Genomic DNA, 17,233 nt, shown 5'->3' with positions numbered 1-17,233 from the left:
AATATCCTTCCTTAAGAGATTTGATGGCACAAAGTGAGAGGAAGAAATTGTCCAAACTCCTACTCATTCAGTATTTCTTCAAAAACTCATAATAGAGCGAAGAAGAGGCTGGAAGTCAGTGTCTCCCCTCTATTTTAAGTATCTGGGATGCAGAAGCATCCAACTCTATCTCCACAAGCCCACTTGATTGTCAACTGGGAAGTTACGGACCAGAGGATGTCACATCCAGAGAGCATCAGCTCTGGGCAGGACAATCCATTGTGGTACGAGTAACTTCTATTCATAATCACTTTTATCCAAAAAGATTTACTTATTTTAAATTACAGATATGTTATAAATACATATACACATAGTAAGGGCATATTCTGAAAAGTTATTGCTAATAGGGGTGCACTGTCAAAATATTTAGAAGACCACTTTTCGGCTAATTCCAGAGAGGCAAAAGGCACAGTGACAATAACACCACTGTTAAAGTCAGGTGGATTTGTATCTAAATCCCAGCTCTGTTCCTTGTTAGCTGTGCTACCCTGAGTAAGTGACTCTGCTTCTCTATGTGTAATTCATTGCTTATAAAAATGGGATAATAGAAGTAGGCATCTTAAGAGTGACTATGGTGAAGACGGAATGGAATAAAGCCTGTGCGGCATTGAAGCAAAGGGAGAATGATCAGAGAATTACATAGGAGGTGTGCAGAAGCTGGTTATGTGTTCCTGTTATTAATGTCACTATCCCCAACCTGGCCCTAGCAGTGACTTCATGGTTTTTATATAATCAGAAAAAGGCTACTAAACAGCACCAGTGAAAGCCAAGTACTTTTCAAAACAATTCTCTAGAGGATATACTTATTCCTGCATTGTATATACAAGGAAAAGATTTAAATCAACCTAAATATTCAGAATAGCTCCCGCTGATTCCTACCCCCTAAGATTTACACCCTTCTGTCTTCCCCTGGCCTTGAGCAGATATAGTAACTTACATCAGTGAACATATTAGGCAAAAGTGATGGGATGTCACTTCTATAATTAGGTTACAAAAGATTGTGACTTTCCTCTTGCTAACCATCTCTCTTACTCTTTTTGTGTATATGCCCTAAAAGAGAGGGCAAGCTGGCAAGGAACTGAGGGAAGTCTCTGGAAAATGGCTGGTGAGGAACTGAGATGCTCTGTGCAACAGCCTTGGAGGAACTGAGTGTGACTAATCACCACGTCAGTAAGCTTGGAAGTGGATCATTCCCCAGTCAAGCCTTCAGGTGAGCGTGCAGTCTTGGCTAATACCTTGATTGTGTCCTTGTAAGAAACCCCTGAGACAGAGAACTCAGGTAAGTTGCTCAAAGATTCCTGACCCATAGAAACTGTAAAATAATATGCATTATTCTTTTAAGGCATTTAATTTGGGGGATAATTTGATATTCATCAATAGACAAATAAGGTAGCCTGCAAGTACTTAACAATGGATGCTGTATAAAAGCTCAGTAAAAGCTGTGGTATGGAATATTACATAGCCAATGTATGGCTATGCCCTTATCTCATACCCATGGCAGACATCACTGATCACAAAATATTTTCTCGTGGTGAATCCAGATGCAGTCTCAGAATATTAACACTAAAGTCCAGGAAGCTATCAACTCTTCAAATAAAACCAATCCTGATCTAGTCAGTACTTATCATCTCTTTACTCTAATATGTAATATTCCTTTAATGGGAGACAAATTCTTTCCTTCATGGTGAGAGATAGTACTACAAATTATTAGAACAAATCTTTGAATGTATACAAAATATAAATGACTGACATTTCATTTCAAGAATATATTTTCCTCTAGAGGAGGGCAAGAGAGATTGAGAGTACTGGAAACCTTAAGAGAATGGAGGAGATAAGCCCAGAAGTAGAAGCTGGGAGCATGGAAGCTCTCCTTATCTCCCTTTTTAAACTGTGATTTAGCCTTTTAATAGGGTTGCCATATAAATATATATGGTGTTTTGGTGATTTCATAGAACATAATTTATTCTTTTTTATACAATAGCATCATTTAATCACAATACTAGCAATGTATTTGTTTCAGAAATGCAGGCAGTTGAGATTAACCATATACAAAACTATAAGGTAGTATGTTAAGACTTAAACATCTAGAAAATGGTTTCCAGACTTAAAAATAGTTGTTAAATCTTCTTTGATCATACTAAAAACTTCACTTCTATCTTTGCATCTTGTTGGCGTTATTTCCAGGAACATTTTTTTCCCCCTTTACTCCAGTGTACTGTGTAATAACTGGATCCCCAAACTGAACACTCCTGAAACTTTTTCCACTCAACCACAACAGTATTTATTCTTAATTTCAATAGATACTTTTAGATTCCAGCAATTGTTTAGAATTCATGATCTACTCAGGACCATAAATTGTGACGGCATCATTAAAGTGACTACAGATTTTACTGCACTACATTCTAGGGAGACTTTTTCCTTTGATTTCATAGTAAATGTGTCACATGTGTTGCATTTATCCAAATTCAATGCATAAAAGTAATAGCATGTTTATATCTTAAGGGCTGCCATTTTGAACAAATGAAGGAATGGAGGGGAAGTTGCTATGAAAATGATGAAATTGTCTAAGGAGTAAACTGTTTTGAAATAGGGAACATTTCCTTCAACTCAGTATGCAATGTGTTCTTTGCCCAGTACAATAATAGTGTGGGCTATTTAAATAATGTACTTTTAGTATTTATGTGCTTCATTTTGTTGGTTAAAGCAGAGAGATCTCTTGAAAATAGGAAGAAATCCAGGTGAATGATCACAAGGAATTGCCCTTTAGGTCCATAACGTGCATATGAAATACCTGGGGATGTTGAGACAATGTGTATTTGGACTCAGTAGGCTGGTCTGGGTGAGGCCTAGAATTCTGCATTTCTAAGGAGGTAGTAGATGCTGTGGGTGCTGCTGGCCTGCAGATCTCACTTTGAATTGCCAAATAGAAATCTCCCTTTTTCCTTGGGGATATTTGAAAGATTTTTAGGTCAATGTTGCTCTATGTCCAGGAGACTGTGGCGTTGCTGGTTTGTGATGGGTACAGGGTATCTGTTCAGTTAGCTCTTTTGCTGGGCACAGAATTGCAGACAGACATTAAGTGAGTTAGGGAAATTGAAAACCACCCTTGCTGTTCTGGGAAGGATGACAAGAATTCAAGAAACTTAGGTAAGATCCTGAATGATATGATAGAAAACATCTTTGGAAATAGAAAAGGCAAATAAATATTGTTTATGGAAAGAGAGAAATATTTCATTTTTCAGTGTGTTTTGGAGCAACTGAAATTGGCACAACATAACAGAACCCATCCATTTTGCAATCTATAGAATTCAGTATAAAGTCACATGTCCAAGTTTATTCCTACTTTAATTTTCATAATCGTACAGCAACCTGTCTTGTTTAAAAATGGAAGTAAAATATAAAAATAAGTCAAATGCTGGTCATAAAAATAGGTTGACCTTGAGGCTGGGGTTGAGTGGTTTACATTAAAGATACACTCTTGACTGACAAGGATGATCCATTTACTACAACCTGCTCCTTATACAATAATTTCTGAGGCAGAATTAATTTTTGCCTTAGAACAGTAGAGTAACACCTAAAATTGTATGGTTCTAGATTTTAATTGTTGTGGGATGGAAAGTATTATATATAAAAGAGATACTGGGGGTTGAGTTAGAAGACTGGGAAGATAATAGATTCCCTAGATATGTCACTCTTCAGGAAGTTTCTTGAAAATCTTTTCCTTTCAGGAAATATTTTCTATATAATTTATTCACTCTTTCACCCAAAAAATGTTGAAATGCAGTACATATATTAAGCACTTGCCATATATTGGTCAGTAACAGCAACAACCACCAGAACTGGCTCCTGCCCACAGGGAGTTTACAGTCTAGACAAGGCACAGATAGACACTGCTGAAGTAAACACTAAAACAAATCTAATGGTTGTCTGCAATAACAGCAGTTTTCTTATTGTTCTGTGACAACTCGGTATAAAAATGTGGCATCAGCAAAGGTCACATTTATTGCACTTTGTCCCCATTTTCTTCTTCCATACACACACACACACACCCCCCCCATAGGAGCCCAGCCTCACAGGCATATCTGAGCCCCCAGAAAGGATCATGCAGTGTCAATATTCTAGTCCTCTGTGGTTCTTCCTTCCTGTCCCTGACCTAGCAATGACTCTTCAAGGAGCTTACTAAAGAGACAACAATATGTGCAGAGAAAGATCTCTGTGCACAAGTATGCTTTCATATAATTAAAAATAGTGACGATATAGCTAAGAATGACAGGTATAGTTTAAAAGAGTATTGAGTAAACAAATTATCATTAATTCCTGAGATGCAATACTAATCAATGGTAAAAAAATGATGTGTACATACACACACACACAAATTACAAAGGAAATATGTCTATAATATTGAGTTCACAAAGCAGGTTTGAGAATAGCTTGTATAAAAGGATCTCACTATGTAACATTGTATTCATGTGTGTTATGTGTTTATACATAACAGGTATTTCCATTATATAGAGGTATATACACACATATATTGCAAATTACATGTACACATGTAAGTTGTATACCTCCAGGGGGACTTTTTAATTCAAAGGACATTTTTTATTTTTATTTTCTTCCATAAGTTATTGGGGTACACTTTGGTTACATAAGTTCTTTAGTGGTGATTTGTGAGATTTTGGTGCACCCATCACCCAAGCAGCGTACACTGCATCATATTTGTAGTCTTTTATCCCTCACCCTCCTTCCACTCTTCACCCCAAGTCCCCAAAGTCCATTGTATGATTCTTATGCCTTTGTGTCCTCATAGCTTAGCTCCCACATATCAGTGAGAACATAGGATGTTTGTTTTCCAATTCCTGAGTTACTTCACTTAGAATGATAATCTCTAATGTCATCCAGGTCACTGCAAATGCTGTTAATTCATTCCTTTTTATAGCTGAGTAGTATTCCATCATACACACACACACACACACACACACATATACACACATATATATACACACACACATATATATACACACACACATACACATACACATACACACACACACACACACACCACCCACCACAGTTTCTTTATCCACTCATTGATTGATGGGCATTTGGGTTGGTTCCATGATTTTGCAATTGCGAATTGTGCTGCTATAAACATGTGTGTGCAAGTATCTTTTTCATATAATGACTTCTTTTCCTGTGGGTAGATACCCAGTAGTGGGATCGCTGGACCAAATGGTAGTTCTACTTTTAGTTCTTTAAGGAATCTCCACACTATTTTCCATAGTGGTTGTACTAGTTCACATTCCCACCAGCAGTGTAGAAGTGTTCCCTGTTCAATGCATCCAAGCCAACATTTACCGTTTTTTGATTCATTCTTGCAGGAGGACTTCCCTCTATGTATATACACACATCCTGTGTCCCACTTATCATCGTGGCTCATCAGGGAGCTGAAATTGAGGAAAATAATAGTAGCTAATCCACCTTGGCCAGGTAGCATATTTGTATGATAGCTGGAAGCTTCGAAGCCCAAGTGGTGTGGATCTTTGAGGCAGATCAATAAAAGACAGATTTTGGGACAGGAAAGTCTTTCTGAAACTCTTGAATTACTTCCTATAAATGACCAAATATAATGCCATACACAGCTCACAGGAGACTCTTAAAACTGAATGGTGAGATCTTGCGAAATGATCTTCTTTTGGCTGCACAAAGCAATTGCCTATACTTGAATGGTGGTAAGCAATGCTTGAGACAATGAATTTGAGAGTCCTTTTTAATAGAATGAACTCTTGCAGGTAATTTTCAGGCAACAACTCAAATTCTTTAGCTGAAAAACTAATTTTTAGCTTTTGTTTTCCTGTTGATGTGTTTTTCAGGCAGGTGGAGGATTTTCTTAAGCATTCGGTATCTGCAGAGTTATGCACATCTTTGTGAAGAGCCCAGACAAATTAGAAAGTCAAATTAGCAATGCATATTTAATACTGTTTTGTAGTTGTTGTTGTTTTTAAGTTGGCAGTGATGTTTACTCTTTGAGGGGGAGTTTATAATTATGCAAATTGGAGAAACAGTCTGCATATGGTATAATGATAATGCCTTGGGTTTTGTAGCTAGAGTCTTTCTTTCATTTTACCCATGACTAGAGGGGAGGTTAGCCAAGTCTGGTGCCTGCTTTCTCTGCCATGATGGAGTATATGAGGTCTTGGAACTTGAATAACTTTATAAGCTTTCTTCTTAGAGGAAATACTGTTGAGATTTTCATAGTATCATCTTATAGTAGACACTATTGATTGCCTTTACAATTACTACTCATTCTTCCTTTATTCTTTCTAATAAGATTTTAATTTTGTTTATATATCCACTTTTCTCCACACAACCACGTAGTTCAGGGAATGTAAGTCCCATTCTTAACACCAAGAAGGGACTAGCAATTAGTCTAAACCAATCATGGTTATTCCATTTGCTTTGCTAAGGACTGGTTTAGGCAAGGGTGTGTAACACATTTCCGGCCAATAAATGTGAGAGGAAGTTTGTTGGATATTGATGAGACAGTCCATTGAAGAAGTCATAATCCAAGTCTTGGTAACATTACTGATTTACTCCATTGGCAATCTATGGACCTCTCTTACCTTAGGACTTCTTATGAGGGCCAAAAACTTTTTTCTTTTTATTTAAGCCACCTTGAATATCTACTTTCTGTTATTTGTAGCCAATAGCACATCTTAAGTGATATATACTTTGACAGGTCCTATGTTGTCTGGGGAATATATACAATGGAGAAAGTTTAAGCCATCTACTTGGCAGCTGACATACCAGATCAGTTGATGTTTATTTTACTGGGTTGGAGGAAGAAATAGCGGTGGTGTTTTTTTGTTTGTATGTTTTGTTTTTTGTTTTTTGAAATTTAGACTCAGAGGGTACATGTGCAAGTTTGTTTCATTGGTATATTGAGTGGTGCTGAGGTGTGGGCTTCTAATGACCCCAATGCTCAAGAAGTAAACATAGTACCTGATAGGTAGTTTTTCAAGTCTTGCTCCTCTTTCTCCTTCCCTCCTTTTTGAATTCCCAGTGTTTATTGTTCTCATCTTTGTGTCCATGTGTAAGAAATGGTAGTTTCTCATCTTGGCAGTGGAAAGGAGTTCATATCTTCACTGAATGAGATGAATAATAGGAAAAACTACTTACCCTTCACACTGTTGCTTTCATTGAAACAAATGTCACTAGTCGGTTCTGATTCTCTTGTCAAAGGAAGCCTGCATGACACAGGAGAGAAAAGAAATACAAAATATACAATCTCATTTTAGTATCAGCAATAATCAATTATTTTGCCCTTTTCTCTTTAACTGGATGGCTTTAGCTTTAGACACACTTTATAGAGCAAGTTGAATAGATTCCCAGGGAGCTGTCTCAGTAGAAACATTTTATTCCTACCAGGGAATCAGGTCTGCTACTTTATCTTCCACCATGCAGAATGCAAATTATGTTCCCATAGATCCTCAGCTAAATGCTTAATTGTTCCATGAAATGTGTGCCGGTCCAGCCCCTCAGTGCATTTCATCTTTTTTGTCACATTGACTGGTTTCAGAATGGGCATGGGATTTCAGGCCAATGAAAGTCAATTCTGAAACTTGTGTTGAAATTGTAGTAGAAGGTCTCTTTCTACTGTACTTGCAATGATGGAGACCTAGAGCTGCTGGAAGCCAACATGGGAAATCAACACTGCAGTTTTGAGCGAGAGATACCTAGCTTTGATGTTATTTGGACCCCCAGATTTAACTATGATTGAATTTTTCAGTTGTGTGAACCAACACATACCCTTCTCTGCTGAGGCTAGTTTTTGTTTTTCTCTTAAGCCATTGGGTTTTCTGTTTTTCTTATTAAAAAAAAATCCTCACTAATATAGAAAACAGGGCAGGTACGATCATTTTCACTTCATAGAGTATGAAATAGAAGCTCAGAGAGAGGTCAGGGTGGGAAAATTCAAGACTCCTATTCAAGGGCTCCTTCCATTCCATTCTACTGCCTGACTCATTCAGTAATTCATTACAGTAACATGGAAAGAGTTGACACACTCATTGCTAACTTTACTGACTTTTAACATTTCCGCTTTGGAGACAATGAAGTTTTCTTCCACAAGGCTACCAAGTGAGATAACCTATATTATTTTAGCAAGGTAAAGATTATTCACACGCATATGCACGCACACATACTCTACAAAAGGCCACGGTAGGTACTTTAGATTTGGGCAGAAGATCTCCCTATAGGGTCTGTCCAAGATGCAACTTGGTTCTTGTTGAAACCCTCACTCTCCAGGGGACATCTGAGCTAAGTCAATGGACAGCCTCGGCCTCCTCAGTCTTGTCCTGATTTTGGTCATCTGCATGCCAGCTCTCTGGTGGCCTGTGACTAATCACAAACAAACTCTCCACCCAGCTGACTGACCTGCCAAGGGCCCAGTTCATTCTCAGTGAGTCACTAAACAGAGGTCACAAAGAGAAAGTCCATAGCCCAAATCCTGCTCCTTGATGGGTTTTGACACACACACACACACACACACACACACACACGTTATTTGGACTACATTCACACATTGAAAATTTTTACTTAAGGTTAGATTTCAGCTTCACATTAAAAAAATTCCAAAAAGCTGTCAACATTATTTGCATTCCCACGCAATGACACCAGCTGAATCTGAGTGGTGTCTACAGGGTTCAGGCAGGGCACATTTACTTCATTCACCTTATTTCCTCATCTGTCCTCCTTTACTCATTTCTGCCACATACCTGGCTGTGTTTTCAACCCTTGCCCCAACCTTCCTACAACCTGTTATTGTTGGCTAAGTTAACTGAGATGCCACCTTGCCCTCCAGTGGCCGTGTCTGGAAGCAGCCTGGGTCCAGCCAGGTTTCCACCTCAGCTTCCAGTCCCTCCATAAATAAAATGGCACCACTGTGTGACTTTTTAATTTTCTCTTATCCTTGTTAAATCTTCCAAGTTCTCTGTAGAAAGTAGGAATTATCTATTTAAATCAGAAAAAGAAGTTAATAAATGCTCTTGTGAAAATAAAACTTCCCTGTGTCCTGTGTGGGGGGCAGGAATTTGGGGAGGCTGTATGGTGGAATCAGCTAGGCACTGGAGGAGGTGTCAGAAGATTGGGATACTCTATGATCTTTTATACATTATTTCTGTCTCTTGACTTCGGTTTCCCTATCAAATAAGGAAGCCAGGTATGCTAGATCAGAAGCTATAAATTGGCGGCCCCACAGGCCATATCCAGCTAATAGATGGTATTATTCCCCCTTATTAATTAGATGCCAACAGCTAAAAAGAATGTTTCAATTAACAATCCAGATTACAGACTTCTTGGAACTGTCTAGCAACAATCAACAATGGTCCAGTGATGGTTAGATGGGGTAAAGTTTTGCTCCAGTCCTCATCAACTTCCTAGAGGTAATACATTCACCTTCACCACCTGTTTTATTTGTTACATTGCCCCTGCCATTATAGGCATTTGCTCTTCCTAGTCTCCAGTGAGATGACCTCTAGAAACCCTTTAGCCCTCATTGTGTGAGTGGAGGCTGGTGCTCTGAGGGTTAGAGACAGACAGTCTGGAGAAGAGGAAAATGTTCTGAGCAAAAAGCTCACCCTGGGACATTCCAGTAAACCTTAATGAATTGCTCCTCCTCCCTACTTGGCCAAGAGTTGGAACAGCAAGACGCCTAGGTCTTTATGAAGGTCCCACTACATGGTTAAACCTAAAAAGGCAACAGTGGGTTTTGAAAGTAGAAATATTCTTCCGTTGGGGTTGCTAGCTGATTCTCTAAGTAATTTGCAATTCAAGTGTCTCTTTGTTTTGTATGAAAATTTGCTGCTATCTGGAAAGTGGGGAAGAGCTAAATTGCATCCTGCTGGTTTTACTTTGGCTGTATCAAAAAAGAAACTGTTAATCTGGTTCCATAATTAACTTTCCTATTCTAAAAAGGCCCTGGGAGAGAGTCCAGAGGGTGGCTGTCAACTCCCTGCCTCTCTTCTCAATAACTCCTTTCAATAGGATGCCCTGAAAGGAGAATGATTCCAGGTGGGGATTGGTCTTGATTTTCTAATTTTTCTTCTCCTTTATCACCATCCAACCACTATTTAGTGAATAGCTACAGTGGGTAAGGCCCTGTGCTGACCAGTTGTGGGCATAAAAATAAATAAATCCCTGTGGAGCTGCCAGAGAACATAAGTAAGTTAACTTTCCATCCATCCATCCATCCATCCATCCATTCATTCATCCAAAATGAATGAGCAGATGAATATAGAAACAGGTTTCTATATTATGCCAGACACTGTGCTAGGCATCAGTATGTGACACATACAAAGATGACTTAATCAACATTCAAGAATTCTAAAGTGAAGAGATGAATTCTGACTAGAGCCTCAATAGTTGGCCTCATGGAGAAGATAGCATTTACATTTACTTTGGCCCGTTGATATTTATGTGCATGCATGCATGAGTGCACACACCCTCGTGTACATGCACACATGTACATGTGCATGACATGCTGGCGAGACAGGCTAATTGATTCAAGTAGAGGTATGTAGGCTGGGAATTCAGTTTGACCATCACCGGGAGACCCCTTTAGCAGTAGAAGCGGGTTTGAACTAACATTAAGTGCTAACAAATTTGAGTACAGCCATGCCACATTTAATAACAGAAATGCATCATTAGGTGATTTTTTTATTGTGTAAACACCATAAAGTGCACTTACACTAACCCAGATGGTAAAGCCTACTCTACACCTAGGCTATATAGTCTAACCTACTGTTACTAGGCTACAAACCTGTACGGCATGTTACTTTACTAAATACTGTAGGCCATTGTAACAAAACAGTAAGTATTTGTGTATCTAAACATAGAAAAGGTACAGTAAAAATATGGTAGTATAATCTTATGGGACCACTATTGTGTATGTGGTGTGTTGACTGAAATGTCATTTTGTGGCACGTGACTGTACTGCTAGGCACTGTGCTAAGCATTTGCATCTATTATCTTAATGAAATTTCATGATGCCAAGCATAATCATTGGCTACAGACTACAGATAGGAAACAGACTTAAGGAACAGGGAACACATTGACAGAATAGATAGTGGAGGTGAGACCTGGGTTCATGTCTGATTTTAAGCACAAAGTTTAACTTCTAGGCAATATAGCCCAGCAGGGGGTTGGGGATGGGGAACCAAAGAAGGACTTAGGTACCTGTCAACCAATCAAGCAGTCAGTCAATCAACAATGTATTCATTTATTCATGCAAATACTGTATATGTTCGCTGAGTACTCTGGAGGTTGGGTATAAAGAAAACAAAATAGGCAAATCCCTTGTCCTCTTGGAGCTTCCTTCCCAGGGACCTCACACTGAAGTGCTTCCCTCCTCCAAAGTGCACAAAGGAGAAAGTATAATGAGGCCAGAGTTAATCTCCAAGTTGATCCCCCAGAAGACTACTCATTGGCTGACCTTTGCCTAGTTCCATCCAGATAATTTAGATGTTACCCGGTTGCCTTATTTTCTTTAAGGGACATTTGTTTTCTCTTTTCTCTTCTTTCTGAAATTACTGCCTTGGGTATGATACACCTATTTTCCAATCTTATCCTCAATTGCAACTTGAAAAAAATCTGTAAAGAAGTTGCTGTTTGCAACCCACTCAACAAATCTAAGTACTTTTTCAGTGTTGCTTAGACTATTTTAGGTCTGGCTTTGAGGAAAGTTAGAGAGAAACTCTAGTCTTAACCCTGGTCCCCAGTTCACATCTACCTGAGAAAAGCACTCCCAGAAGTCACCAAATTCTGCCTTAAACATAGCCCCTGAAACATCTATTAGGTGTCTTTTATGAGTTGGTGCATAACTCCCAAGATAAATGAGGAATCACTCAAAGACACTGCCTTATTCCTGAGAATTAGAACTGGGCAGGAGTTCTGACTGTCAGGGCTATATGTAAGCATCAAGGGGAAACTACCCTTTTAATTATTGCACCTGTGAATGAGGAGGACAGTTGAAACAAGATCATAAGTTGACAGAAGGATGAGGTTGCCTAAGGAACCTTGTATTCTCTGACAGAATAATGGCTCCCTGAAGATGCCCATTCCTTAATCCCCAGACCTGGGGAATATGTTCCATCACATGGCAAAGGGAACTTTGCAAGTGGAATTAAGGTTACAGGACTTAAGATTCGGAGATGATGCTGGATCATCGGGGTTGGCCCACTGTAATCACATGAGTCCTTAAAGGTGAAAGAGGCAGGCAGAAGGGCTGATGCATTACACGATGATGGAAGTAGCAGTAGGAGAGATCTAAAGTGAGAGAGAGACTGGACCCACTGTTGCTGGTTTGAAGATGGAGGAAGGAGGTCATGAGCCAAGGAATCTGCGCAGCATCCAAAAGCTGGGAATAGAACTCAGGTGAAAGCAAGCAAGGAAATATAGGACTGCAGTCCTACAACTGCAAGGAACAAAATTCAGCCAACAACCTAAATAAGAAAGAATACAAATTTTCCCCTAGCACTTCTAAAAGAGAGCACAACTTTGCCAATATCTTGATTTTAGTCTAGTGGGACCCATGCTGGACTTTTGACTTACAGAACTGTAAGATACATAAAGCTGTGTTGTTTTGAGCTTCTACATTTGTGGTAATATGTTAGGGTAGCAATAGGAAATGAATATGCTGACCGTTGGTTGAACCTCTATCCATTGGTAAGTGTGATCTAGGAGCAAGTGCAGCTTGAAACCTGCCTGTGCTCAGTAGGAATTGCTGTCATTAAACATGGCATAAAATCCAAAATGACAGTGACTTAAACACCTAAAGTCTTGTTTTTTTTGCTTCAAACAAGTCTGGAGATAGGCAGTCCAGGGCCTTCCACTATGGTGGTTCTATGGTGTCATTAGGAAAGAAGGACGATTCTGACTTTCTGCTGTCACTTCCAGGGTTAGTGCTTATTCTTCTGATCCAAAGTGGCTATCAGAGCTCTAGCCATCACACCTCAATTACAGGCAGCAGGACGAAGAAAGTGCAAAGGAAGCTGTTGCATTAAGAATACATCTCAGTAGCTGTTTACGATACTTGCACTTCTACCTCATTGGCCAAAACTTGGTCACGGGATCACATATAGCTCTATAGAAGGCTAAGGAGGATAATACACTCAACGAAAAGTTAGGATTCTTATCACTAAGGAAATAAGAGAGAATGGACTTGGAGAGAAAACTGACAATATCAGCCTTTGTGTGGTCATTTTTGTGGGATTACTGGATGGTTCTCAAAGGGCCACAGCTATTAAAATGACTGTAGCTAGGATGCAAGCTTTTCCCTTCCCACCAATCAAAGGCCCTTCTCTCCCTCTTTACAGTCCATTCTCCTAACTCCAATTTCCAGTCTACCTTAGTCCTATCCAGTGTTAAGGGCCCATTTCAAATCTTACCTCCTCCAATAAGTTATCCTAAATTCTACTCAGAGGAAATAAATCCCCGCTTCCCTAAACTTTCATAAACTGGGTTATATGTACCCCTTGTCACACTGCATTTTATGTGGGCATTGCTACTGCCTTCTGGAATGCAGGCCATCCTATTAATCACAGTTGCATTTCCCACAATGCCTCAAACACAGCATGAACTCAATATATGCATGACATATCAGAGAATGTGATCTTGCCCCCCAGCATCCATAGTGTCCCTTTTATTTTAGAAATAAACCCCCTTCCTGGAACTAAGTGTTATCTGGGTACGTTGGTTATGCAGCTAGAGACTTCAGAGTCAAATCTCCTTTGTGGTTACGTGGAAGCATGTGACTATGTTAGGGCCACTGGAATATGAACAGGCATGGTATTTGCAGGTTCTGAGTCACCTCTCTGAAGACAATTCTACTTGCCAGGACTCTTTCCCCCACTTCTTTCCTGTTGGCTGAAAACAGTACAGCAGTCACCTTGGACCCAGAGATGGAAGCCACGTGCCAAGGATGGCAGAGCCAACCAGTCAGCTTGTGACTCAGGACTATCTGCAGCTGTCTACTTGCCCTAGATTTCCTACCCACCTTTGGATGTGAGGATACACACACTCTCTCTTCTAAGCTGCTTACTTGGTCTTCGGGGTAATGGTTTACCTGTGTCTTAATTCATCCACATGATCAATGTAATTGGTCACTCATGGCCTGTGGGTCGAATCTGGCTTCCTTTCTACGTGTCGTTTTCTAGGAGGGTGGCACTAACCCTAAAATGACATGACCTAAAACACACAACTGAACACACACATGCCATGCTCTCAAAGCAGTTCAGAGCACTTGATGGAGGTGTGGTTCAGCCTCTTGCATCCTGCTTAGCCAGGATGGCTAAGGAAACAGATTTGTGCCTAGCATTTTATTATTTCTGCTGGAGTCACTCTTGAAAATATTTTTAATCAGGAGTATGTTCAGACTTCTTAAATAATGTTTTGCACCAACATTTATTGCTGATTCATTCTTCTCAAACCAATCATTTTAGAAAATTGTCTTTTTGCTGCCTAAGTATTTTTTGCCATTTGAAACTTTGTCTTCAAAGTTTCATTTTATTTTTCTGCCATACCCTTTAGGAGCCTATTTTGACAATTCTGCTGAACATTCATTTCCTAGCTGACTATTAACAACAAAATGCCTTGTATCTGTATGTAGTTTTATTTTAATACATTCCAAAGCCTTTTACAATCTAATAGCACAATTATCAGAGAAGCCTGGCAAGTTATACAGCTTAAGTACTAGTATTTCCACTCTGTAGACCAACAGTCATTCAGAAGTATTTATACTGTCAATACAGTCATACGCTACATAACATCTTGATCAACAATGGATCATGTATGCAATGGTAGTCCTGTAAGGTTACAATGGAGTGAAAACTTCCTGTCACCTAGTGCCAACGTCATGGCTGTCACAACATCATATTGCAAGTACTTTGTTATAAATTTAGTGTAGCCTAAGTGTATGGTATTTATAAAGTCAACGGTAGTACACAGATGTTCTAGGCCTTCACATTCAGTCACCACTCACTCACCGACTCACCCAGAGCGATTTCCAGTTTTGTAAGCTCCATTCAGGGTAAGTACCCTAATGCAAGTATACCATTAAAATTTTTTTTCATACTAACTTTTTACTGTATTTTTCTGTATTTAGATACATGAATACCATTGTCTTACAATTACCTACAGTATTCAATAGAGGAACATGCTGTGCAGGCTTGTAGACTAGGAGCACTAGGCTGTACTATATAGCCTAGGTGTGTAGTAAGCTATACCACCTAGGTTTGTGTAAGGACACTCTATGATATTAGTACAAGGATAAATTGTCTAAAAACACATTTCTCAGAATGTTTCCCTGTCATTGACATGTGACTGTAATTTTTTATGGTAATAAAATGTCATTCTTTTAATTTATCCCATACATGTAATTGACAGTTTTTGAGGAGCTAATATGTGCTAGGAACTGTCCTCAGCACGAGGAACACAGTAATGAATTAGACAGACAATATCCCCGCTTCTAAGTATCAGGGGAGCAGTTAATGAATTGCTGCATTTTGAGCAGGATGGTGAATGTCTACTGCCTTGTCTGTCCTGCATCCCCCTCCTTCCTCTGGGCAACTGATTTCCTGCCGCTCCAATCCTGTGATTCTGATGGGGCTGCTGACCACAGAGGAAGGTAGACGATCCAGGTCTGGCTTTTCTTAATACTGCATTCCTCTGGCCACAGTGATTGTTTCAAGTGAAGTCACTTGACTTAAACCAAAGTCAATCAAAGTCTTTTCTGGGATTTAGAATTTAGAAAACAGGAAAAGATAGAAGTTCTTTGATTTGTCATCACTGGGCTGGGATGAGATAATCCTGGAGTAAACTGTGGTTGTACCTTTTGCCACATGGAGGAGGCCTTTTTGCAACAGAGGAAGCCTCGCTTTCCCCACCCAGTTGTAAGTTCTGGCTACATGGGTCTTCTGACTATTCCAAAAACATCAAACTCCTTGGCCTCTTAAGGCATTGTGTTTGGAATGGAATGCCTTCTCCAGCCTCTTTGCCTAACGGATTCCTTCAAGTCTCATCTAAATTTCACAGACCTTCTCTTATTCCTCTACTTAAAGTAGCATCATTGCCAATATACTCTCTCATAGCACAATGTTTATTTCATTCATACTATTTCCAAATTTCAAAATAGCACTTTTTTTTTTTTTTTACTGTTACTGTTATTGTCTGTTTCCTCCATATTGTATTATATTCCACCAATGCAAGAAATGCTTTTGTCTCATTATCTCCCCAGCACTATGCACATTGCCTGGCAGAGAGCCCTCAATATTTGTTGAATGAATGAGTGAATGAATGTATAAAAAGATGAATGCTTCTCACTGACTGTAAGGATGGAGGTCCATGTTAAGCTATTTCGTTTATCTTCTTACAAACCATCTTTTCAAAAAAAATCCTTATTCAAAAGAAAAAGAATATCTTGAGCTGAGTCTCAAACAGGATATCTCAATTGCAAAATATCTTTCTTAAAGTTTCACAGCTACCTAGACAAAAATATCTTCCCAACATTATAGGAAATTCCCACATTACCATGCATTTGGGTAAAACCATTGAAGACTGGAGTAGAGAGAAGCCTTGACTCAGATTGGTGTCTACTGTACTCTCCTGGGTAAGTCATTTCCTTTCTCTGTCCTAACGTTTCTTTACCTGGCTCCTTTGTTTTCTAGCACAGAGACTTGCAGCAATTCACTCATCTCTGAGCTCCAGGATAGTCATAATGAATAGGGGGGAAGAATAGTGCCCCCTAAAGAGATATGTCAACATGCCAGTCTTTGGAACCTATGAATTTTTTTTTAATTTGGGAGAAGGGTCTTTGCAGATGTGATTAACTTAAGGCTTTTGAGATGAGAGGATCATCCTATTCAGGTGAGTCCTAATTCCAATGACAAGTGTCCTTATAAGAGAAAGGCAGAGGGATATTTGAGACACAGTAAAAGGCGATGCAACCACAGAAACAGAGACTGATGTGATGTGGCCACAAGTCAAGGAATGCCAGCAGCCACCAGAAGCTGGAAGAGTCAAATAATGGATTCTCTCTTAGATCCCCCAGAGGAAGCATGGCTCTGTGAGATTTTAGACTTCTGGTCAGCAGAAGTGTAAGATAATGCATTTCTGTTGTTTTAGCCAACGAGTTTGTGGTAAT

General features: G+C 39.3%; 2 protein-coding genes across 3 annotated transcripts in view; both read right to left on the bottom strand.

Moving 5' to 3' along the window:
• Positions 1–17,233, bottom strand: part of SLU7 (SLU7 homolog, splicing factor) — an 867,785-nt gene that overhangs the window by 385,240 nt on the left and 465,312 nt on the right. The window lies entirely within an intron of this gene.
• The window catches only part of ATP10B (ATPase phospholipid transporting 10B (putative)), a 364,478-nt gene that overhangs the window by 216,007 nt on the left and 131,238 nt on the right, over positions 1–17,233 (bottom strand). For both annotated transcript variants that reach the window (XM_050794772.1, XM_050794770.1), the window contains exon 2: positions 7,216–7,283. The gene's annotated coding sequence lies outside the window, so the exon portion shown is untranslated. The remainder of the gene's footprint in view (positions 1–7,215; positions 7,284–17,233) is intronic.

This window comes from Macaca thibetana, chromosome 6 (genome assembly GCF_024542745.1).
Source record: "Macaca thibetana thibetana isolate TM-01 chromosome 6, ASM2454274v1, whole genome shotgun sequence".
In the NCBI taxonomy this organism is placed as follows: domain Eukaryota; kingdom Metazoa; phylum Chordata; class Mammalia; order Primates; family Cercopithecidae; genus Macaca; species Macaca thibetana.
This window is presented reverse-complemented; position numbering and strand designations above follow the sequence as displayed.